Source organism: Callorhinus ursinus, unplaced genomic scaffold (assembly GCF_003265705.2).
Source record: "Callorhinus ursinus isolate GAN/ISIS: 27379988/994484 unplaced genomic scaffold, GSC_fseal_2.0 scaffold9, whole genome shotgun sequence".
NCBI lineage: Eukaryota > Metazoa > Chordata > Mammalia > Carnivora > Otariidae > Callorhinus > Callorhinus ursinus.
Genome location: NW_027397071.1, coordinates 34,921,344 through 34,948,808, shown reverse-complemented (window position 1 = coordinate 34,948,808; position 27,465 = coordinate 34,921,344). Strand labels below are relative to the sequence as shown.

General features: G+C 34.9%; 1 pseudogene; it reads left to right on the top strand.

Moving 5' to 3' along the window:
- LOC112824128 (glutathione peroxidase 1-like) overlaps positions 1 to 26,367 on the top strand; it is a 53,634-nt pseudogene extending 27,267 nt beyond the window's left edge.
- The last annotated feature ends 1,098 nt before the right edge of the window (positions 26,368 to 27,465 follow it).

The following is a 27,465-nucleotide window of genomic DNA, read 5'->3' as shown; positions in this document are numbered from 1 at the left end:
CTTCTGATGAGTATGTAATGGTGCATCATTATGGTTTTATACCACATTTCCTTTGTTGAGTAATGATGTCAGGCCCTTTTCATGTGAGTTTAGGCTATTTGAATATTCTGAGAATTGCCTGCTCCAGTATTCTGCCAATTTTGTAACTGGGTCATCCATCTCTTTCTTATTGATTATAAGAGTTATTTATATATTGTGAGCTGTTTTTCGGTTGTATGTATTGTGAAACTCTTCTTTCAGACTGTGACTTGTTTATTCATTTTTTTAATGATGTATATTTGGTAAACAGATCTTAATTTTAATGAAATCCAAGTTAATTATTTTAAATAATCAATACGTTCTTCTGTCCTTTTAAAGATATACTTTCCTACTCTAAAGTCACAATGACATCTCCTTTTTCTTCTAGAAAGTTTTTGGTTTCTTTTTTTCATATTTATTATGAGATTATTAATATTTCTCATATTTCTTTTTCTCACATGCAAGTGAATAGACATTGTGGTTTATTCATACAATGGGATATTATACAGTAATAAAAAATAACATATATACAACATGGATGAATCTCATAGACTTCATGTTGAGCAAAGCAGCTCAGAAGAGTGTAAACTGGGGCACCTGGGTGGCTCAGATGGTTCAGCGTCTGCCTTCAGCTCAGGTCATGATCCAGGGTCCTGGGATCAGGTTCCTCATCGGGTTCCCTGCTCAGAGGGGATCCTGCTTCTCCCTCTGCCTCTCTCTCTCTCTCTCTGTCTGTCTCTCATGAATAAATAAATAAAATCTTTAAAAAAAAAGAAGAGTGTAAACTGTGTGGTTTCATTTGCATAAAAGTCAAGAATGGGCAAAACTAACCTATGATTTAAAAAGTCAAGGGGGACCTGACTGGCTCAGTCAGTAGAGCATCCAACACTAGATCTTGGGGTTGTAGGTTTGAGCCCCACTTTGGGTGTAGAGATTACTTAAAAAATAAATAAATTTAAACTAACTAAGAAGTCAAAATAGTGCTATTGAATAGGAAGAGACATAAAGGACCTTCTGGAATGACAGAAATGTTCTATGTTTTTATCTGGAACTAGGTACACTTAGGTAAATATTTGTCAAGCTGGGCACTTAAGATTTACACACTTTATATATAAATTATGCCTCAAAAATTGAGTGCGTCAATTTAAAAATTCAGGTGCTTTCTTAGATTATCTGATTTACTTCTTAGAATCTTCTTTCAAGTTAAACATTTTTATGTTCATTTTTTTTCACTTTAGCCTTAAGGATATTAAGAGGTTTGCCTAATACTATAACACAATAAACATCATAGCCATCACCCTAAAGAACTCTGACTATAAAGTTCCACTTTTTAAAACATTTTATAAAAGATCACAGGAAGAAATTGAAGCTTTTCTATTTGCAAGCATATCTCAAATGTAGCTTTTGATAGTTCATAGTTGATTCTTTCTTGCATGAATTATTTACATCTTCAATATCATTCATTTAACTTGTTTTGTCATTAGAAACATCATTTTAATTAATAACTACTTTTAAAGCTGAACATTTATTTAAGAAGTATTCACGTTTCAATGTTGTGACATATTAGCAAGACCCCTTCACAAGCATAAAGAAACTTGGCAAAAGACTGTAACATTGGAATGTCTTCACACTAAATGTTCTTCAATTAAAAATAAAATTGGAAGGTTGCAGATGCCTGGGTGGCTCATTTAGTTAGTTGTCTGACTCTTGGTTTCGGCTCAGGTCATGATCCCAGGGTTGTGGGACTGAGCCCCGTGTCAGGCTTTGCACTCGGTGCACAGTCGGCTGAGATTCTCTCTCCTTCGCCCTCTGCACCCCCATCCCCTCTTTCTCTCTGTCTCTCTCACAAATAAATAAATATCTTAAAAAAATAAAATAAAATTGCAAGGCTAGAGATATGGTGTATTAGATTGCAAAGGCTGCTGTAACAAAGTACCAGAAACTGGGTGGCTTTATGCAATAGAAATTTATCTCACAGTAATGGTGGCTTAAATTCCAAAAACAAGGTGTTGGCAGGCTTGGTTATTTCTGAAGACTGTGAGTGAAACCTTTGTTCTAAGCTTCTTTCCTTGGCTTGTAGATGGCCATTTTTATGATCACATTGTGCTCGCCCTGTATATGTACCTATGTCCAAACTTCAAATACATATATTTGAGTTAGGGAACTACCCAGTACTCCAGTATGGCCATATTTTAAAGTAACAAATTCTACCTGCAACAATCCTGTTTCCAAAGACATCACACCCCAAAGGTCTTGGGTATTAGGACTTCAACATATGAGTTTTGGGAGGGGCATAATTCAACCTATAACACATGACCATAGTAATATAAAATCCAGTTCAGAAAAACTATGCAGTTGAGAGAGATTTTACATTAATGTAACATTAACCTTAATTCACTTAATTCACTTAATTTTCATGAAAAATAAATTGCTTAGAATATCTTTTAAAACTTCTCCAAAGATGCATTTTAAAATAGGTAAAAGCATAATCATCAGACTTCTAATTATGAATCATTATCTATAGAGTTTAAATGTTCTTGTCTTGCATTTTACAAATAGCTACACTGAATTGACCTTTGATTAAAATGATATATGGAAAAAATTAAAAATGCAAATAACTCACATATGAAATTAAGTAGAGATATTTGATTTACCCAGTCAACTAAAGAGTTCTTATATCTCTAATGATTTAATCCCATGAATAAACACCTAATAATATTCTAAATTTGATTTTGGCATAGGAGTTTACAAAACTCATACTCCCTTTATATCCCATCTCTTCCTCTATTTGTTTGCAATGAAAATTCTTACTCAATACTTTTAGTGTTTACTTTAAATTATATTTCAAAGAGTTGAAACTTATTCATAGTCATAGACATACCATAGTGTTTTATATAGTGAAAATCACTTCCTTCAGCAGAATAAATTTCCCACTTTATTTCCTCATTATTTATATATTCAAGAACAAAAACTCTACAATGTAGCACTATAGCACTCATGTTATCATTCATTTGTACAAAGTTATAAATGCATGACTAGAGATAATTCAATTCAGTGATGAATGTAAACAGAAAGGCTGTATTTGACCAATTCAGTGTTAAAACAAATACATTTTGGCGGGTTTTTTTTTTCCATCTATGATCATGCAAAATATAACCACCTATTATTTTCTCAAGTTATTCTCATCTCATATTCATGTGTGTCAAACAACTAAGACACATCCACAGTTCTCATTTTCAACATTAACCAAAATTCCATATTTTCTTATTGTAAAAATGTGTATTGATCTGCCAGAATTTCCTTTAGGAATATTTTCAATCTTCTGTATGCACTGGCCCCTCATTTTCTTTTCATGTGAGAAACATATCAAGTATTTTACTTACTTCTATTATCATGGAGCAAAAGGGATTGACAGAATAAAACTATATGATGGCCAAATATAAATATAAGCTAGTAACAAATGGCTGAATTGATATAAAGAAGTAAAAGTCCTAGAATAGGCTGTCTACTCTGATTGACCCAACTGCCCTTCTTTATAGTACACCCCACCCCCTCAACACATTCTCTCCTTTTGGTTGCTTAGGAGATTGTCCCCAGTGTTATCAGCCTTAGGATTTTGTGGAAAACCATTTGCTATGGGCTGAACTGTTACTCCCCAAAATTCATTTGTTGAACTTGTAAACCTCAGTATCTTACAATGTGACTGTATTGAGAGATAGGATATTTAGAAAGATAACTAATGTAAAATGAAGTCATGTGTGGAGCCCTACTCCAATATGACTAATGTTCTTATAAGAAGAGACAGGACACAGACAACACAGTGACAGAGGGACAACTATGTAGGGACAGAGAGAACAAGCCAAGGGGAAAGGCTTTGGAAGAAACCAGAACTGCTGAAACCTTGACCTTGGACTTCTAGCCTCCAGAACTGTGAGAACATAAATTTCTGTTATTTAAGTCACATAGCCTGTGGTATTTTGTTAGAAAACTAATATACCAAATATTATTATTATTATTATTATTATTATTATTATTATTAACAGAAGCAGCTCTTGGATCCCTGTTAATTTGCATTGATGGCAAAAACATTAGTAAAACCATCCTTTGTTTTTCAGAAAGCACATGCTTACTGTTAAATTTAATTGAACCTTAACAGTGTTGTCCCTTACCATTCTCCATGCAATAACTGGATTTATGTAGCACTTTCTTTTCTGCAGACTTTAGTTCCTTCAAAGGAACTCAGCATTTTACTGACAGAAAAATAGAGTGGATGGATGATTTCCCCTGTCACAGATCATGTGGCACATGCATATATATGATGAAGGCAAAAAAATTTAATCCTCTTCAGAATTGTTCATTAATGACACTAGCTTTCATTTATTCCATGGAAACTGATGTTTATAGAGATTACATAATTCACCAGAGCCAGATAGTTAGTAAGAATGCTAAACTTAGGTCTACAGATTCCAAAGCCAGTTTTCACTATGATGCTCTACTTCACACTGACTAACACTCATACATGGCCATTTGTGTTTTTAGGTCATTACTACCTCCAAAGCAGGAACCAGGATAATTCCCACTTTATAAGTCCTCAGAAGAATTCCTCAGTAAATATTTGTTGTTTCTTTTGGGGCTCTCTGTATGTTGTTCTATTTCCTTGCTTCTCAGTTCTAAACATCTAACAAAGACACCAACACATGGTAAAACTATAGTAAAACAAATGTCTGAAAACAGTCTACATCAAGCCTTCCTTATAAAGGATCAGGAAGAGCAACATAACTAGCAGAGAACCAAAATGTTGAAAGAATTCCAATTCACATCAAACAAACAGAGACTGGCACATGAAAAAGTAAGAGCAAAATATTTTCCTTTTTTACTTTAGGAGCATTGTTAATATCAAAAGAAATCGTTAATCTCGGATGAATATTATTCATTTGAGGCCATTAAAGGTCAATGCTAGAGCAGTTTAAATTGCACACAACATTCAGAATTGAGAGAAACAAAAGTACCTGGGTTAAGTGAGGCTTTTTCTAATTAGTGACTATAAAGTTCCTTAGAACACACTGCACTATACAAAGACCATACAAAAATTAAAACATCTGGTTTGTAAGAGTTCACCCTCCAAAATGTAGAACTATTTTATAGATCTGATCGCTTCCTCCCTTAATAATATGTCTGGATTGGAATGCTGCTTTATTTATTGGTTCTGTACTACTTAATGGTATTTTGGTTAAGCTAGTATTTTATAAAAATGGTACAATATTTATGCAAGCATTCAATCTATGTTTAAATCTATGAAATAAAAAAGACGTCTTGTAAATCCTTGATTTGATTTATGGGGTACTTCACCAAGTAAAACTCTTGTTGTAAATAGGGGTGATGGTGGGGATAACTTGGGTGGGTGGCAACAATGGAATGAGAATGTCATTCCTGATTTTTGTTTTTCTACTCATCTAATTTAGTGTAGGCTTTCACACACAGCTGGACTCCCCACTCTATAAAATAAAGTGGAGGGGAGTAAATAAAGTTGTCTAGCTGCAAACTAGACAAAGAGGGAGACTAATTTCCCATGACTCACAATGAGAACAGCTTTTCATAATAGCAACATAGAAACAACTACTAACAATTAAATAGGATTTTATAATTTAACAAATCTCTTCAAAATATTACTAATTTCATTTACACAAATATATTACAGTATACATATAATATTCTTACATTGCAAATACAAAAGTATGATTTACCAAAATTACGTTACTTAAACAAGATTACCTGAGTTATAGAAGTTTTCTCTGGTGGCAGAGCCTGGGAAGGTATTGACTTCACTATGCTGGTCAAATCCACCAGTCATGGGTAGGATGAAGTCTATATCAAACCTACTTTTTCTGGTTAGTTACTGACACCTGTTCAACAGCTAAGAGCAGACCCTTTCTTCATTACAAAACTGGATGAAGTAGAAATAAGAGAGAAAACCAAAACATTTTTCAAATGTAAACAGAAAACTACATTTTTAACTCCATTTCCTATCATATAACTTGTTTTTCCCTAGACTTAAACTGTGTCATGGTTAGAGTAAAAATATAAAGAAAAATACAACCTAATATCATTAAAAAAATCTAATTCTTAAAAATAAAAAAAATTTCTCAAGAACAAATTAACAAAGAAATTATTCTGTCATATTTTGTATAACTAAAATGGTAAAAGTAAGTGGAATTTGATCATGGGACAAATGTAGACTTCTAGGAATGACAGAATTTGTCCTTTTTACTTTAGCAGTTTTCTTAGTTGTACTGAGTTATTAAATAACTGGTTACCCAAATTCTCCTTGTCTTTATGTTACATGCAGAATGCTTATAAGCATATCACAGGTAACACAGATTATCAACTTTAATGACCTCCCAATTGTCACCACCATGATTCTTAATATGACTGTGGCGAGCCTGCACTGACTTTGCTAGACATTTTTATAGACTCAAACTTTGTGATGATACTATGCTCTGAAATAAAAACAACATATTTCCATTTTAAATGCTTAACTTCAACCAATTGTTTATGCACTAAAAAATGGAACACTATTTCAATGAGAAGTTGGCTTCTTTGGAAATTCTCAACATTTGTATGCCATATGCTTTCAAATAATAAAATATTCAATATTTAATAAAATAATCCCAAACTGAAACCCATCCACTGCAGCTGGAGTTGTTTCCTTATTTAGAATGGTTTACTAAAATTTTAGTTGAGGGGAAGATAATTCAGGAAGAAGCCAAGCTTCTCCCAGTAAGACCACTTTTCTCATGCATGTTGAAGGTAATTTTATAGCATCTATTAATGGAAAGATCTAAGCAAGTTTAAAAGGCCTCTCCAGGTCCCTCCCACAGCCCAGCATGCACTGAAGTACTTTAAAGGAACTGTTTGCATTGGAATTCTCCCATGCATTAGCACTTAAATCTTTAAAATATCTTTGAAGCCCATCTGCTACAGAGCTTCAGTTTTAATAAAAATGGAAAGGGGCAGTCAAAACTGTCTCTGATACACTAGTTGTTTGGTTTTTTTTTTTCCTACAATTTTACTTTGTTGTACCTCACAGGAGATCTTTAGATCAGTATTATTTTCACTCATTAGATATGAATTCATTATAACCAATCTGTAATAATACAAATCATAGAAAAAGGAAATATACCATAAATAGGCCCTTTTCCATCTTTAGAGTTTATTCTATAATATAGAACATATTAATTTATTGCTCATTCACAAATTGATAGAAAAATCTTTGCATATGGTGTCCAACAACAGTTTTATACTCTCATGTACCAAGTACGTTGTATTTTTGAAAGAGACTTTTAATAATGCAAAACATGAAAAAGATGGGGCGCCTGGGTGTCTCAGTTGGTTAAGTGTCTGCCTTCAGCTCAGGTCATGATCCCGGGGTCCTGGGATCGAGTCCCGCATCGGGCTCCCTGCTCAGTGGAGTCTCTGCTTCTCCCTCTCCCTCTGCTCCCTCCTACCGCTTGTGCTCTCTCTCTTACTCCTCTCTCTCTCTCAAATAAATAAAATCTTTAAAAAAATGAAAAAGATTAAACATTAGTGAATCATTTGTCCATATAAATTTCTAGATATAAAGATTTTTATAATAATAATACTATTAATAATGAAATTATTATTAGTTTCCTTAGTTTTATTATAGTCAGGGACTATATATATCCTTTTCCACAGAATTTAGGAACTGCTTAAATTAGATAAAGTCTTGATAACATTTATATTTAATCCAAATTATGTCTTTTTTAAAAATAAATTTAATGCATAATGCTGGGTAAGTTTAAGGTATAACCCTATTGCTTTATACATTTATATATTGTAATATGACTGCCCATGTAGTGATATTTATCACATTACAAAATAATAGTAGAATATCATTGTCTGTATTTATTATGCTGTGCATTAGGTCTCTATGCCTTACTTACTACTTGTTACAAGTTTGTACCCTTACACATCCTGAGTCTTATCATCCCCCACCCAATCTCCTAATAAGCACTATTTTACTCTTTGTTTTTTATAGGTTCAACTGTTTTAGCCTCCACATATAAGTGAGATAACATTTTTAAATTTAGTCACTGCAAGAGTCCAACAAAAATTTGTTTCCTTGGTTCTCTTCTCTCACTTGGGGTGTTTTTGCTTCCCAAACAAGAAAAAGAGAATGGCTTCTTACTTTGGGGGCAGTATATGCATTGGAAAATGTATGTTCTTTGAAGTTAAACCATTCACCCTACTATCTTATGAGGCTTAGCTAAGTTACTACCTTCTCTGAGGCTTAGTTGCAACCTTAGCAGAATAAGAATAAAAAGGGATTCAGGCCATCAGATTACTGGGAGCTTTAAATATTTTAATACATGTAGAGAGCTTGGCACATAAATAATCCTCAATCCGTGTTCTCTGTAATACTATTATGGTGATTTATTTTCCATTTTCCCCCTACGGTTGGTTCCAACTACTCCAGTACATTTACTTAAAGATTAGAAAGAGTGGCATCACAGAACCAGTCCATGGGGCATGTGCAAACTTCTTAAAGAGTCACAAACTTCCTTGACTTCAGGCTTCTGAAGGTGCTTTACTTTCCCTTCCCTTTCTTCAGCATCAAGAAATGCAATAAGTAGGAAAAGCACAGGGCTTCTCTTCATAAACAGGGAGATGATTTCAAAACCTGCTTTGTGGAGACTATGTAGATTGGGAAGTAATTTCAATTCATATACTAAAAATGGAAACAGTTATATATAGTCCTAAAATTTATTGTCATCATTGTCAACATATCTAAGAAATTCAGTAAACTTCCAACAAATAATCATATATATATATATATATATATATATAAGCTGGTTCAAAGAATTTTACTTCCAGAAAGGTTAAAGGAGCATGTGGTGGACAAACAAGCCAACAGAGGCAACTAAAAACAAGCCAGACAGAATGCAGAAAGCATTGCTGCTGAAAACAATAAGGATTACACAGCCGAGATCCTAAGGAGAGGAGAACTGAAAGAATTGAGCTGAGTTTCTGTAGCTGCATTTTTCTCTGGGGAATTGCCAAATCTGAGTGCAGGAAATAAATCTGAGAATATGTATTTTGCTTGGGCAAATGGCCACTGCTGGGAGACAGAAAAACAGCAGTTTATGATGATCTTTGGCGGCTGAACGTACAAAATAGGCCAAGTTGCCAGCAGAATGGTGGGCAGAAAACTGGGCTTGACACACAGGCAGACTTTTTCCAAGACATTTGTCAAAGTCTAAAACTGGAGCGACAAAAGGCCAAGCAGCTAATCAGAAAAAACACTTTCCCTTCTAAAGAAATTCAGATTTGAATTTAGGAACAGCCAGGTAAGAAACTCCAGCAAACACAAAAGGTTCTCAGTTGAAAGCTCAGAATGTCTGTGACCTGGGAGTGCATGTTAACTGAGGATAGGTGGAGTCTGGGCAAAACCCAAATCACAACCTAGTCTCGCCTCAGCTTTGTCTTTGAATGGATTCAGGTGATCAGCCTCATTTTACCTAACAACAGAAAGAACAGAAACTCACTAGAGAACAATTATATCATCTCAATCCTCGGTAGTTTTTATATACAATATTCAATATTTAATTTAAAAAATTACTAGAAGGGCAAAGACACAGAGCCATAGAAATATGGTGTGTGTGTGTGTGTATGTGTGTGTGTGTGTGAGAGAGAGAGACAGAGAGAGAGAGAGAGAAGAAAGTAGGGGAAAATAAAGAAATTTAACATGAGAAAAGCAACTAGAAAAAATGGGAATTCTAGACTAAGAAGTACAATAAAATAAGAACTCAAAAAAAGGTTTAACAGCATACTGGCAGAGCAGAACACAAGATCAGTAAACTGGAAGATATATCAATAGAGAATACACAAACTGAAGTTAAAAGGATAAAAATGAATTTTAAAAGAGAGTAAGTTTAAAATAGTAAAAGTATAAGTGACAAGTGAGACATTCTCCAATATGCTAACCAATGGACAACTGGAATCCATCTGTGAATGGAACTGAAAGAATATTTGAAGAAATAATGCCCCTGAGTTTCAAAAAACCAATTAAAGACAATGAACACAGTTTGTAGAAGTTCTATAAAATCCTAAAGTATAAATACAAAAGAAAACAATACCTAGATATATAATAATAAAACTGTTTAAAACTGAAAAAAAATTAGAAGCGGCCAAAGGACGGAAAATCACCAATTACCTTCAAAGGAGCAACAGTATGATTAGCCGGTGACTTCTCAACAACAAAACGTCAAAAAATAATGGAATGAGTTCTGCATATATTTAAAGGAAATAATTACCAACTGAGATTTCTATACGCAACAAAAATACCCTTTAAGATAAAGGCAGAATAAAAACTTTCATATCTACAAAAACTGAGAAAAGGTAGCACTGGTTGACTCACACTAAAAGAAAAATAAAAGGTCATTCTTTGGGCAGAAGGAAAATAACAGATATTGTCTATGGAATTCAAGATGTATGCAGAATTTCACCTTGATTTCTATTTTGCCTGATATTAATAATCTTTTGTTTGCTTCTATTTGTTATTATTTATTATTTTTCCATCTCTTCAAATACAATATTTTGTGTATTTTTAAGTGTGTTTCTTATAAGTAGTATGTAACTGGTTCTGATCTTTGGTTCTGTTTGTTATTAATTATCTCCCCTTCCATGCACCATACATTCCAGGAGTCTCTGTCATTTCAAGTAGTATTTGCACTCCTCAAAGTTTTGGCCATTAATGATATAATTAATCAGGACTTGTCTCTTCTATTTTTCTTAGTATCTATTCATTTATTTTTTATTCCAGGTATTTGAGATATGTGTGTGTGTATATATAATATTCACACAATTTCTTCTGATGATCATCATCCTTTAATATTTAACACACCTATTTAATCATATTTTTGTCACTATTTAGCATTTTTCATATCACTGGATATATTTATCACAGAAACAGCTTTCAATTTCCTTCTTTTTCATGTCCCAATATCTCCATGCTGATATTATCTGGTATTTCAGTTTTATACCGTTTCAATATTTTAATATTATGCCCTAACAAGTGTTTGGCTTTAACTCTAAATTTTATTGGTCTCTTTACACCCCAGTATTTCTTTATCTTATTCATTGTTCTCTCTCAGATTCCTTTTTTTTTTTTCATTTTCCTGGGTTAAGATCTATAACATTTGTTTTAGTAATTCATGCTAGTATGTTTCGTTTGGATGACGTTTTACAGCGATTTGGGGGAAAAGCATGAAGTGCTACTAGGTTGGGAGCAATGATATCTTGATTTCTGTAGGAATCTCCTACTCTTTAAGAAATGCCATTATCTTGGGCACCTGGGTGGCTCAGTCGGTTAAGTGTCCAGCTCTTGATTTTGGCTGAGTTCATTAGTTCAGGGTCATGATCTCAGGGTCATGAGATCGAGCCGCTGGTCAATTAGGATTCTCTCTCTCCCCCTCTTCCTCTGACCCTTCCTCCACCCCCCCAATAAAAAAAGTAAATAAGTAAGTAAGTAAATAAACAAATAGAAATGCTGTTATCTTTGGGGGGTGGGGCACACCTTTTCTTTGTTAGCTCAAATGCCTACACTTTCAAATTCAGTCTCTGAAATAAACCTCTTTCTGACTGCTGTTGCAGACCAGCTATGCAAGTTAGGAGGACAGATTCATATCAAAATTTGGGTGTAATTCCCCTAAAAGCACCAGTCTCATCCTTCTATCTGAAATGACTCCTTCCTCTACATCAGCATATGTTTTTAACTATCCATCTGTTCCAATTTGCTTCTTGTCTTTCATTAATTCCTAAAATCAGTGGTCTGTAGAACCTATTCATTATTGTTGCACACATAATTATGAAGCTACTCTTTAAAATTCACATTTTATATGTCATTTCTAGAGTTCTAGGGTTTAAGTAGTCAGCCATTTGATACAATCTCCTAATTACTGAGTTTTAGTCATTGATAAAGAACAAAAATATACAATGTTTTAATGGGATAATAATGTAGCAAATGACCATGTTAGTTGAATGCTAATGGATGTATTCCTATTTTACATTTACATGTGGGTAAAGGTTCAAGTTATGTGCTGATAGTGAGCTATTTGTCTTGTTTTAGAGCTGAGATACTATGTAGGTATTCCCAAAGCATGAAAGATAAAAGAAATCAATTAAATTAGTATTAAAACAATATGGTATTATATGATTTGTCAGGAAAAAGTAGTATCTAGCAGGACACAAAATTGCATTCACATCTTTCTACTTGACAGAAAACATGATTTCAGACTAAATAAAATGGTGTCAGGGGCCTTACTTCAGTCCACATTTTTTAAAAAGATTTTATTTATTTATTTGAGAGAGAGAGAGAGCACAGAGGGAGAGGGAGAGGGAGAAGCAGACTACCTGCTGAGCAGGGAGCCCAATGCAGGGCTCAATCCCAGGACCTTAGGTCACGACCTGAACTGAAGGCAGACGCTTAACCGACTGAGCAACCGGTGCCCCAATTCACAATTTTTTAAAATCTTCTATGACCTCTCAGAATACTACTCCATTAAGATGTTTAATTTATAAAATATTTCTTGCAAACATATCTTTATACTCTGAAATTATCTATACTAGACCCTATCATAAATTTGGTATTGCTTCATTACCCAATCAATACTGGCTAAACTGATTTAATATCAATTACATAAAGTTAGATTAAAGATATCTTCAAACAGGTAAATTTTTCCTCCCTGTTAGGTGGGTCAGCATGTTTAGTTTCTTAGAACTTATTTTTAGTTGCCAGCCATAAAACATCAATATTTTTTTCTTCTCTTAACTCTCATGTTTTCTCTGCCTATTCCAAATGTAATTCCCTTAACTCTCTGAGACTTCTGCAATTTCCCACCTATTCCTTTCACTTGACACACCTCTCCGGTCATCTCAGGAGGAGCCTCGCCCATAAACCAATATCCTTCAATATTTGTAAGAGCCTCGTGTTGAATTTGTAGATTTCTAGGAGCTGCATCCCCTAGACTGAGTGGCAGGGAGTCAAAGGATAACTCAGCCAGGCTAAAGTAAAATAAACTAAACCTTTCCAGATATGGGTGAACCCACAATAGATTTAATTTGTTAATATTGATCTACATTTCCTAAGATGTACAGATATGGTCCAAAGAAAATACTAAGTTTTGACATAGTTTAAGGTTTTTGTTTTGTTTTTTGTTTTTTGTTTTTTGTTTTTTGTTTTTTTCCGGCAGGGTGGGCCTGGATTTCCTAAGTGTTTTCTTTCCATAAAACTTTCATCTACTTCAACTAAGACTTCATAGAGCAAAGCAGATAGATGGGAAATCTGACTGGTTAACAGGTAGTAGGGAGAAGTTGGAAGCAGGCAACAAAAGAGCTAAGCAGGGGGCCAAAGCCCCAGGAGATAATATGGCAGAGGAAAGACCCTATTTATGCATAGCTGTTATTTAGAATGTAATAGTAGTTTGCCTGTGAATTGATAATGAAGATCTCTAGCTCTCAAGTCGGAAAGACTGAGTTAAAAATCCTGGCTCCCCAATTTAAAAGCTGTATCCTTGAAAGCTTTTTTTTCTTATCTGTAAAATGAGAACAGTAATAAAATCTCGTTCAGAGAGTTATTATGAGGATTAAATGTGATAATGCAGTTAAATAATGTTACTTATTAGCTGTTATCATTATAACCTATATAAGACAGACGAGATAAGAATACAATGTGAACAAGTAAGCTTAGATAGTGACAGATTAGGGCGACAGATGATTCTAATGGGGAATAAAAACAAGAAAATTAGTAAATAAACTCAGAGTAGAAACCCAAGTTACCATACTTCAGACCTCTAGAGGGCATCATTAACATCAGAGTTTATGGCAAGGGCCCCTTCTAGATTAATAACAGTGAACAATTTGCATAGTTGTACTTAGTGGCCCAAGTACAATATGCTCATGTTAACGTGTTATACATTCATGTTATAAAAGTAAAGGCGCTTACACAAAACATTTACTTGGTCATCCATGTGCATGTTCAGTATGAACTGAGACTAATGATTCCTGGGTTAATCTCAAATATATTGAAAATGCATTATTTCATAATGAGAAATACGGTCTCTGGAAATTCACCATGCATTGAGAACAACTTTAATTGTCCCAAGAGAAGAAAGAACCTCTTAAATATGAGAGAGAGGACTGTCTCAGAGTGGTGCCTGTTGGTGCCTGAGACAGCCCTTGTAGAACTTGTTACATTACAAGACAACCACAACTGGGAAACTTGGCCCTGAGAATTAATACTACAGAGCAGTAACGTCTCAATTCTTTCCTCAGACCTTAACTTCTTGTAGCTATAAATTGTCTTCCTTAAAACAATGCTGGCTGATCACATGTCTTTCACTAATTCACCACTCAAACTTCAGCCCTCTTAAGAATCCCTCTCCTGGAAAGACCAGGCTTACATGATGACTTGACACTGAACACAGGGTTGACTGGAAGTTTGATTGTTTGGCTCAACTTCCAAATGTGAGAGGAAGCTCGCTATGAAAGGCAGTTCCAGTCTTTCTACTTTTCTTAATATAGGTGAAAGGAAACTGTGTCTGTTAGGCAACCATGAGGAATGTTTGCCATAAATTAGCTAAAAGCTCAATATGTAATGTATTCCTGGTTGGAATTTTCTCCCAAGTAAGTTATGCTATATACTACACAGACATACATACAAGGAGAAGACAGAAAAAAGTCAAGTGTTATAATTACATTCACATGTTGGCTAATTGGGCCCTTCGGGGCCTTCTTCCTAATTATAAGAGGGCATACAAAGAAGAAATATCACTAAAAGCAAGTACGTATAGAATGAATATGAGTTTAAATGGGTTGTTCTGGCTATATAAAAGCTGTAAAACTTGATAGGAAAGGAATGCTATTACTTGCCAAATATCTCCTACACATTAAAAAAAAAAAAATCAAGCCCACAGCAGTGTCACTGACAGAATATAAGATGAGAAAAAATTATGTTAGCTTTAAAGAGGACACATTGAAAAAAGAAGGCTCCTAATCTACATTCTAGATGTATATATTTTTTAATATCTCTTTTAGAAATGCCAGGAAATTATGGACTTATGATACCACTTGAAATAAAAAACATATATTTTTGTGGCAAACTCAATGTATGTAAGATTTCTGTAAGACTTATGAAAAGAAAATTCCATAGACACATTACCTAAATGTAAGCTTGAAAAGCTTCAGAGAATTTATTCATCGGTAATATGTAAACATTGATGATATTATCTTGTAATAAAAGCAAAGGTAGATTTTGATCCCTGACATTGGAAAACTATACATTATTGCTCTGATAACTCTTAAAGTAAAATTTACAGTTGTTTCTCTTCAGTTTCTCCTGGGGATTTAAGATGGCAGAAAGGGTGGAGAAAGAGTGTACCTATGTTAGAGTAAATCATGGAACTTTTTACAAGGTTGTAATTTATTTTATTTTACCTCAAGTGGTACCCTTTTGACATGTCTATAAAAGTCTGAATGTTTATAGTAGATGTGTATATAATATTACATTACACCTCATAACCAAGATAAACTGGCATGAACCCTAAAGCTCAATAGGAATAAGATTGCCTTTATCTCTTAAAACTGTCATTTTAATTTTCCACACTAGACAATGCTATAGATGCAGGATGACTTCAGTTTCTAGTGGCTGTTAGACCACAATCTTGTAATGTTTTGAATTTAGTACCTAATCAAATTGCTTTGCTTTTAGTATTCTTATCTTGATTTATGTGAATTGGTAGAGGGTACCCTCCTTCATATACCCGAAGGAACAGTGTATTTTATAGCATTCTAAATGCAAATCCTGCCCCCCAATTTATGCCATGGACAATGGAACCACATGATTAAAAAATAATTTAAAATGAAACCCAGAAAAACTGAAATGACAATTTTCGAGTCAAACAGTCTTCAGTGGCAGGCCCTGATGTTCTGTGGGCCACCATGACCTAGGCAGAGTGCCTGAGCAGGGCACAGTCCACAGCCTGCAATTTCAAAGTTACCTTCTGTGGAGTTAGAATTAAATGTCCAGTTAATACAAAGGAGAATTTCCCTTGTGCAAAATCTAACCAAATGTAATAGGTCTATATTATAACTACCATTTCTATGACATTATAATTCAAGTTCCTAATTATGAGTTCAGTTCATAAAAAGAAAATTGGTTTTCATTTGAGCAGCATTTTCAGTCAGAAATGGAAAACACACATTTAAGTACATAGGTTTTTAATTCATCATTCTTTTTATTTCAATACCCATTATGGACCCAATTCTACACTCAAATACCGATATCCAGCTCCCTGTGCAGTCACATTTATACACAAATCTGAGGATCAGTGGAAGTAGGGAAAACATTCCTGAGGAAGGGGAAAAGTTTAATGATTCGGATGGCAGATCCGAAGAAAAAAAAAGACCTCTTGGAAGCAAGACTAAGTATACCAGATTAAATCATCTCAAACCAGGTATGTTTGAGAAAATAATCAAATCCTTGGTTTCTATCGCTTTCCATTCAATGTTCTAGTACAGTTTTTTACACAGACATACAACTGCTCTATCTCCACTTATCTCAGGGTAGCTTAATATGAGATAGTTTTACTTGGGACCATGGACTATACAAATAGGTCGGCTACTTAACTGCATAAAATGCAGAGAATTATTATTTTAGGTAAACTTGCAATACAAATCCCCCCCCAAAATTCCCTTGTAAATATTTTGGGGAGTATTTTTGTTTTGTTTTGTTCTTTTTAAATTTCAAAACACGCTTCCACATTAAAGGCAAAAAACGTTATTGGTCCTGAGGCCAGGCCACAAAAGTCGACTTAACTTTTGGAAATGTGAAATATCTCAGAGTGGGCCTGAACTCTAAATACCCCATCTTGCCTGTACAATAAACCCTGAGTCCCAACTACTGAGGAACCTAGATTCTCTCTGACCCTAGACCAAAGCACTGATTTTAACTGCAGGTTGAGTAGAATTATGCCTTTGTTGAAGGCAAGGTGAAAAAAGCCTGCCCACTGGGAAGCTTGCAAGACAAGTGCTGTTGCTGTGGGAAGACAGGAGATAGGGAAGAAGAATGAATACAAGTTCTTTGGCTCCCAAAGAAAAATCAGAATAGGAAACCCATGAAAACATTATCAGGAAATCTGAGGACGCATCATCAATAGTGCTGAATGATATGTATAACTAGAGAAGGCAAGGAGAGATCATGAAAATGTGTAAAGTCATCTTTACATTCGTGAAATAAGAAATTGTAGATGTGGGGCTGTCCAGAAGGAAATGTTTCTAGCCCACAGCTGCCAGGGTGATGGTGACTGGCTCTATCTACAATAGGAAAGACAGCCATCACTGATTCAGTAACTGAGCACACATACAAACAGGGGCCCATCTGGGTATTCTTATTAAAATCAAACAAAGTTCATTAGATTTTCCAGTTCATGAGAAATGTAATCCTGTTCAGAAAGAAAAAAAACCTGTCCCTAATTCATTTATTTCCATTTCTGTGGTGTGCATTTTCCACTGAAATGCAATATATGAAGACCTGAACTGTATCTATTTTGCTAATCATCATGTTCACAATTTTCAGAACATAATAGACCTTCAATAAATATATGTTAAATGAATTTACACATGAAAAGGTGTTGTTCTTGAATTTATCTTCTCTGATCAAACATACTAAAAATATACTCTCATTATTTTTTTAATGATTTGTAATAGGGGTGCTTGTGAAAGGAAATTAAGTGAAATTAAGTTTTTTAAAGTCCTCACATTTAATGAAGTGCCAAGAACTATGGTTTGGACCCTATACACAGTTTACAAATTGATAATTCAGGGCTCAGTGAAAACAAGGAAAATGAGGCATTTCAAGAATTTAACGGTTTATTGGAGCAATGGTAAGACTAGAAAAGGAAAAATCAGGGACTCTGCCACTAGCATTTAAGTCATTTCTCTTTAAATCCTATCCTGAGGTCAGAAAGTTGCTACTGCTACTTAGAAATCATAAAAATGTCAGGAACCTACTTCCAATGTCACAGCTGCCCCATGGCTCTGAGGCTGGTGACTAGGGAGTAGAACTCTTATAGACAAATACAAGCACTTTTAGAAAAAGACTAAGCATCATGGGATGGGTCTCAGAATAGGCCACATTAAAAACAGTTGAAGAAATCAAAGACATTTATCTTAGAAAGTAGAAAATAAAACAAGGAATAGACATATTTTGCATGAACAACCTAAGAAAGTCATGAGGCTACCCATTTGGCCCTAAGCAAAGGACAGTATTGTTTGGAATAAGGACTTGATGAGATAGCTTTGAGTCACTGGGACAATTCCAAGTTTTAAGATGTAAAAACTTAAAGTGCTAGAGGCTGAGTTAGATGATCTCACCCATTTATGTTACTTACAAGAAAAAAACAATGATGAAATGAATATACTTCCACGATTATAAAGTATTTACTATACTGAATATGTAGTCATTAAACATAAAATTCACCTTAATATTAGAAACCTAAATAGAAATTAACAAATTCTGCACTTCAACAACTGAAATATTCCAGTGGTAGCAATAATTGTAGCTTGTAATCTCTACTTTGTACCAAACACTCTGAAGTCTGATGAGAACAGTGACTCTGTCTCATTCTTTAGGTATCCCCAGTACACAAATGAGCCCCCCAGTACACAAATGAGCCAGCACTCAAAACCAAGTCTGTGAGGAGCCAGTAGAAGACTCTCCAAAATTTGTCAAGGCAACAAAATACAACTTGAATAAATTGGACATCACTACCTAAGATAATTTATCATTTTTTTACAGGATTTTGAATAAGATGAACTTTCAAAGAAGTTAAATTAGAATTTTTATGTTACAAGATTGTTTTGCAATATAGATATTTTCTGAAATATGATTTTGAAAATAACTTAATGCGTTTGTCCCCAGCATGGTTCTTAAAATCATAAACAATGGGTTCAAGTTACAGTTCTATCTACTAATTATGTGATTGTAAAACTGATTTGGCTTTTTGAACCTCAATATACTACACTGTAAAATAAATAAAAGATTTGTGCTACCTAACTTGCTAAAAGAATTCAATGATGTAAACTATATATAACTGATAAACTACAAATATATATGTAAATCATCATAATTACAAGAAATTATTGAGTAATTATTGACCAACTGTTAGCTACTCTGCTTAGTAATTTATATGCAGTATTTCATTTAATATTCACAGTTTTCTTAATACTATTAGAATTTTAGAAAAATCCTATGAAGGAAATACTCTTATTATTTTCACTTAACAGATAAGAAAAACAAGGATTAGAGATCCATATATTTTGTTAAAAGTTACCAATTAGTTATGGGGTACTTAACCACATACTCATAAATTATAGGCTATGTAGATTTTACTCATTATTACTTTATGGCTTGTACTAATCTATAATAGGTTTGGTACTAAATTTTTATTAGATAGTCTCAAAGCTATAGAAAAGTTTAAAGAACAAACACACATACCATTGACCTTGTCTGTTTATCCTCTGCAATTTTGAGTAGAATATAATGAAAACTATTATATAGTGTATTGGATTTAATTGAATTTAAAAACGGACTCGGGTTATGTGGAAAGGCATTACATTTACTATTTCTGAAAGAACATCTCGACTAGGTCCTTTGGTTTCTAAGGAATCTGACCAGCTACTATTATTTAGATGCATGGCTTCCTAAATTACTCATTTTTTTTTAATCTGTGGAGAATTATCACATGTCCCCAACTCATGCCATAACAATTCTCTTAAATGTCTTTGAAGAGAGTGTCCACTGAATCAAAGTAAGTGAACTTCTGGTATTTATGTTTAATTCACACAATTTCCACAAAGGTAAGTGTTTATAACATTCTGGGGGTCCAATAATCATGGTATTTTTAAACACCATGAGAAATTCTACATGAAGAAATTCCAAGAATGTCATCATAATAGAAATTGAGTTTTCAGGAAGTGACAGATACAGGAATACCTTGTTTAAAGGAAATAAGAACACAGGAGTCATAAGGAAAAAAACATGGTGTAAACGAGACTGTAACCTATCCTTACATTACCAAACAGTAGCACTGCAATCCCATAACTGTCAAATTTAAAACTATTCTTCTTCACTGGCTAATCTAGGAGGAGCCTGCAAAACACTTGGAAAATGTACAATGACCCAGAAATGCATGTCATTCAGTGATTGTGGAAAATAATATTAGGAATTTAAGGGCTTATGCTATCCCACGGTGCTAAAAAGTCTCTCTGGAAAAGCCTAGGGTCTATAATTCTTAGGAAAAGAAGATGTAGTTTGGCTCCTACTTGTAAGTTTTTGAATATGTAATTCAAAGTGAAATCTAAAAATGGTAGTTTAATGGTACCGTGAGGCTCAATCTTTGTACCACAAATGCAAATGCATACACACAAAAAAACAAGACAAAATTGAAAATTTTAGGGAAAAAGTCCATAAGTCTAAAATACAAGCTCGAAATAATACAGAGATTGGAGGGAAAAGAGAGAAAGAAAGAGAATTATTTGAAGCTAGCCAGTGTCGGGGAAAGGCTGAGGAATAATGCCCCACATCTGAATAAATAGATCATTTTAATTTTATATTTATTGGTATATCTATGTTTACCTATAATTTTAAATAAAATAAGGCAATTTAATATAAGTTGGCAATTTCAGCCAAATTCTAAAACAAAGCAAAAACCTTGTTAAAATTAGGAATCAGCTTCAAGTATCTTTATCCTTAGGAAACTCAGATTATTGCACACAAAAATTTAAGTTTCAGTGGGAGAATAATTCTAACTTCAAGATGAATACTCTTGCAATAATTCCCAAAACCAGATTCAAAGGCTGATTTTTTTTTCCTTAGAATTCTATGCAGAGAGCTCATTTATGCAGTAAACCATTTTTTAACCAGAATGCATTATTTACTCGGAACATGTACATGCCAGATTAGCATACTTTATCTCAAACTCAATTTTTAGGTATGTCTATAAGCTTTGTTCCATTTTTCTGTTAAAGTATATTGAGGTGTATTACAAATTTTAAGGTAACATATTTTAAACTAAATTTTGTAAATGTTTCCTAACATAATTGGGCATTGTATTTCAAGGCCTTATGAAAATAAAAGGTTTTAAAGTGAATTACAAAATGTATCACAGTCTACTATTACATAGATCTTTTATTTAATTATCAAGAATATATGGATAATTTCCCGATGTGTTTTTATCCTAAGTCTCATTTCATTAGTATGAGAGCTTAACACACTATTCATTAATGAGAAAATTTTGATGATGCATATCTTTATACTCTTGTAGTATTTTATTATCATGGTAATATTAATTTAGATACCACCCAAAAAATTATAATAGTCCAACATTAAGTCTTTTCATCACTTCTAATTATGCACTGGGCCTTTTAATTTCAGATATAAAACATAAAATGGTTTCATTTTATTCATAAACTTCTCTGGAAAAACGATATACAGCTTTGGTTCATGGCAAATGTGCAGGAATGCAAATTATAACTTTCCCTTTACCTCTCATACACCCTATAAGAACATATATTTATACTTAGTGTCAGTCTTTTGTGTAAGTATAAATATTTCTTCCTCTTATATGTGAAAATGTTTCATTAGCAAGTCCTTTCCTTCTGCAGAAGCTTTTCCGACAGTAATGTTAAGGGGACGGACTTGGGAGGCCGACTGACCAGGTTTGGCTCATGGCACCATCACTTCCTGGCTGTGTGCCATTTGGAAATTTACTCACCATTTCTTGCATCAGTTACTCATCGGTAAAATGGAGAAAATAATAGCCCTACCTACTAAAGTGGTTTTGAGGGTCACACGAGTTAATATGTCAGAACTACGCCTATCATCAAAGAAGTGTTACACATTAGGTGTTGTTATTTCTCTAAAGATTTAGTTATTTTTTTGAGAGAGAGTGTGTGTGGGTGAGCAGACGGGAGGAGCGGCGGGAGAAGGGCAGGCAGGCAGACACCCCACCGAGTGAGGAGCCTAAGCAGGGCTCCCGCAACCCATGAGATCATGACCTGAGCCAAAATCACGAGTCAGACACTGAACTGACGGAGCCACCCAGGTGCCCCCACTAGGTGTTGTTATTAAGAATCTTATTTGAGAAATATTTATTGAGAAATTACTATGTGCTAGGCACTCTTCATTGTGCAGAAACTATCTTGGCTCCTAAGGCTGATGTGAAATGCCATTATTAATGAAGAACCAATCACTTTCTTAGTAACTGAGCTTATCAAGATAAATGCTCTCTAATCTCAGAAAATTTACAGTCAAGGTAGTGAAAGGATGATTATACAACATTGTGATAAGTATTCTGATAGAAATATGCTCAGGGCACCCTTAAATGCATAAAGGCAAAATACAACGCAGAACATTTTAGATCAGATAAGCCAAAATGTGACCATCTATGGAAGAGGTAATATGTGTACTGATTGACATAGGCTAAAAGGATATTTCTTGAAAAGTGTGAGCAACCTTAAAGCACAGATGTCAAAAGTAATTTTCCCATAAGAAGTAATGAGAAAAGATTACATTGCCTCATTTCTAGGACACCAGCTACAGTTATAGGTTAATTGCTGATTCTGGTACTGATTAAAAGAGTAGCAAAGGTCTCTTTCACCAGCCCCTAAGGGCAAAAATTGCAAATGCTACAAGGCCCCTTAGGAAAGGCTGGTCAATAAAACAGCTTCTACTCTGCCCTGTGGAATAGCACACAGCAAAGGCTTTATATGACTTATTAGGAGTAGAGATTCCTATTGACCTTGATTACTAAAAGGCTGCTCTCCTGATATAATTCACAGTCAATCTGAATGGTTAAAAAAAAAAAAAAATACGTCCAAAGCAAAACCACATAGGTAAAAAACTGAAGCAGCAGTAAGCAGTCATTTATCAATGACTAACTTAAGATGAAGAATACAGCACTGGCGAATAGTGGTGTATGTATATTAAAGAGTCAGATAGAGGCATGCAAATATTTCAACAAAACTAAGTTTCTACCAAGAAAGTTCAAATAAATTCATTGCCTTCTTTTTACCTGGTCTGGAGGAATCTTGCAACATGAAAGTAAGAGGCTCCTAAGAGAAGCCAGGAAACCTATTAAAAAAAAAGAAAGAGAAAAAAGAAAAACTTAAAAAAGTAAAAATAAAAGCTCAAAAAAATATTAGGTATCAGGTTTTTAAATATGCCAACACATATTTGACATATTACTATCTTTAATGAAACAATGTATACCTCAACACTCATTTTATTTGCTTTAAGAAGTATATAATTTTATTTCATTATATTTCTGAGAGAAAAAAAAAAACTTTGATCTTAATACTTGAAATTGGAGAGAATGATTGAGCACATAAAACCCCCCTACTTGAACAGTTTAGATAATAAAGACTATAGGACCAAATGCATATTTAATTGTATGATATTCCTTCTGTGGGACATCTAAATGGAACACGCTTTATTCTTTCCATAAGGCAAGAAATGTGGTTCCCAGAGTAAGGAGGCATAAGAAACCATGCATGTCTCTAACAGGAAGGCTAAAATATAGTATTTGTGGCCACATCACAGCTGACATATCTTGGCATAATCATAACCTATATTTTACTAATTTTAAACTTTTTAGAGGAGAGTTTTAATGTTCCAGCTTAGAAATGCCTCACATCCCCACCCCTCAAGTAGATATGAGACACCTAATGACAAAGAATATGTATTTGCCTTTGTCACAGAACCTTCTCTGTTGAGCGAATCTTCATAAATTCACCATGTGGACTGATTAACTTACTTACACAAGCTAAGCACTCAAGAGTTTAATGATACTAAATGTCATGGTTTCCACTATAAATTTGTTGATCATTTTATGCAAACCTCCTTTATTTTTTTATGCATTAACACATAGTTATTGCATGTTCACAATTTGCCAGACACTAAGGAACTAGTAATATCATGAGTGGGGGAGGGGCGAAGGGCTGGGGGAGAGATGAGCTCTTCCTTTACAGTGCTTGTTTTAGTGGAGGACTTAGAGACTGAGGAAACAATTGCACAGCCATTAAAACAATTACAATTTTATAAGTGCTAAGAAGGAGTGAAGGATTTATTAGGTTGTTTTTATGAAGCCAGGCCCTCACTTAATCTGGAAAAGCTTTCCTAGATTATGATTGGGTAACAAAGCACAAAAGAGTGTCAATCAGAGAGGGTAAGGGAGGGAAAATGCCCAGGCACAGGGAATATCATACACAAAAGCACCTGTCACAGAAATGAGTATCTGTACATCAACGCTGAGAGTTTTTCCCACTGTAACCTGCAATCCTCATTAGATATAGCCCTGACTGGGAAGGGAGTGTTTCTTAGGCTTCTTTTGCCTCCACAGGTGGTTATGTGACTAACTCCCATCCAAGAAGTTTGATGAAAGTGGTGTGTGTCATTTCTATTCCCTGGTTGACCCCTGGGATGGAAGAAGCACGGATACCTGAAATACCACATGAAGGAAAGTCACCTGACACCAAGAAATGCCCATATTAGGTTATTAGATGAGTAAACAAAAAGCATCTATTCTTTTTAAGGCACTGAAATTTGGGAGTTAATTTTTACAGCTGGAGTATGCTTAATCTTACCCTAACCCAAACAGTATGAGCTGGAAAGTAACTAAAGATTTTAGAGTGACTGAAAGATGTAAAGTATGACTAGAGTACAGAAAGAAAAGAGAACATGAATTGGACCATATGCTTACATTTCAAATAACACTATAGCAAGATAAATATCCTGAACAATGTCTCGCTTTAATACAGCCAGAAATTCTGGAAAAAATACAATAAACATTATTTTAAATCTACAGTTAAGCCCAACCCCACCCCAAGTAACAAAACCACCAAAGGACCCAAATCAAAGAGAAAAGTAAAAGCCAGAATGGTAGGCTAAAAGCTATTATCTCTACCAACATCAGAAATCAAATTTTACCGGAGAATATAGGTAATGAACTTTGGCCCATGCAATCAGAGTTGGGTGGGGGGGTAGATGGGGCTGGTTGAATTAGACTTCTCTGTAACTCCCCTTTCCAGACCAGGGAGAAACTCTAAAAGAAAATAAGCCAATAAATAAACATGACAAGTGTACTTATGGGGCGTGGCCTGTGCTGTGATGAAAACAAGTCTGCAAATTTACAAATACAAACTTGCTCTCACATCACAGTTTCGATAATCAGATTTATACTATGTACCTTGCAAAAAAATCATACAGGTATATTAACATAAAATAATCATGAGTTAAGGACATTTCTAAGGCACCTATATTTTTAAAATATTGTCTTTGAAATTATGGCCCAAATGTGGCCCCATATGATTCTCACAGAAAAAAAGCTGCCAAAACCAAACTCACAGTCCAAAATTATAAAAGTTTAATAAAAACGGCACCACAAGTGCTATTCCACAAGACAGGAGAATTAAATCTCTATTTCTCCGATAGTTGAAGTAATAGATGTAGAATAAAAACGGACTTTTAAAGCGTTGAAAGAAATAAAGGACGGAAACAAATATCTGCAAAATTAAAGATAATATGAGGTAGTGCAGAGATCTTAAGATTAATTAAACAGGTAATCTATAAATAAAAATTACATAATGCACTCTTCTCGCATAGCACGCCCTGCGCGCGGCTCTGCGCTCCTGGTCCACCTTCTCTGCGCGCCCACCCGCCTGCAGGGAGCCCATGAGCCTGGGTTGCCTGCGGGGCAAGGTGCTGCTCATCCAGATTGTGGCGTCGCTCTGAGGCCCAAAGGTCCGGGATTACACCCAGATGAACCAGCTGCAGCGGCACCTCAGACCCCAGGGCCTGGTCGTGCTCGGCTTCCGCCGCCACCATTTCAGGCATCAGGAAAACGCCAAAAGCGAAGAGATCCTGAATTTCCTCAAGCACGTCCCAGCCCGCGGCTGGCTCCAGCCAAACCTTACGCCTTCCGAAAAGGGCGAGCTGAATGGCGCACAGGCACACCCCCTCTTCCTCTTAGGACGCCATTGCGCTCATGACCGACCCCAAGTTCATCACCCGGTCTCTGGTGGGCCGCAACGACGTCGTCTGGAACTTTGAGAAGTTCCTGGTGGGCCCTCATGGTGTGCCTGTGCGCAGCTACAGCCGCTGCTTTCCAGCCATGGAATATGGAGCCTGACATCGAAGCCCTGCTGTCCAGCGGGCCCAGCTGTGCCCAGGCAACCCGCCTATCTCTGCTGCTTGGCAGTCACAGCATCGCCGTCTAGGGATTTCATCCACAATGGTGTTTCCTCGAAATCTGCATGGAGGAACGCTTGATTTCCGGGAAAATTCTCTGAGATGGGTGCTTCTTCTGCATCCCAACACCCCCTCCCCAAACCAAGGCCCTTCACTAATAAAGTGCCCAGTGTCAGCAAAAAATAAAAAAATAAAACATAATCATTGAAACAGAAGAATAAATGGAGTGGTGAATAAAAAAAAAAAAAAAAGAATTGTGAAGAGAATTGTCAAATCTGAAGAAATGTATCACAGAAATTTAAAAAATTGAAGTTCAAAAGAAAACACAAGCTAAAAGATGTGAAGGATAGAATAGAAATGTCTCAGTTTTTCTAATCTCATTCATAGAGGACAATATATGAAATATGATGGGGCAATACTGGCAAATACAGTGAATAAGAATTTCACAGAATTGAGGAAAAATAAGAATATTTAGGCTCAGCAAACACATGTCCTTCCATGCAAAGTAAACAAAAGAAAACCCACACCAAGACACTTTATAAACATATTTAAAAATATCAAGTGCAGGAAGAAAAACTTAAAAGTAGCCAAAGGGAAAGGAAAGATTACTTACAAAATGTGCAATATCACAATGTACATAAACAGCTTGTAGAATAATATCCTCAAAATTCTGAGAAAGAGTTGGGAGGAGGAGAAAACTTCAATTTAGGATTAGATACCAAACTAAACTATCACTAAGGATTTTAGAAGAAATAAAGACATTTGAGACAAAGAACTTGCCACTAACCTACCCTCACTAAAGGAAATGAAAGGATTATTTCAGAAGGATGAATAGTATCACAAAAAGAAGGTCTGAGATGAAAAAAATAAGGCAATGAAAGTGAGAATTGTATAAGTATAAACAAATGTTAACTACATGAAACGGTTCAAATAATAGTAATGTGGGGATTAAAAAAACAAGGTAGACTAAAATTATATTCAATACCTGATGGCAATTCTATAAGGAGAAAGAACAGATTGCAACTAAAGTATTCAGTCAGTCCCATTGAAACTACATTCCATGATCAGTACCAATCCACAAACTGTCTTGTACTGATCTGCGACAAGAAATACATTGAAATTGAGAG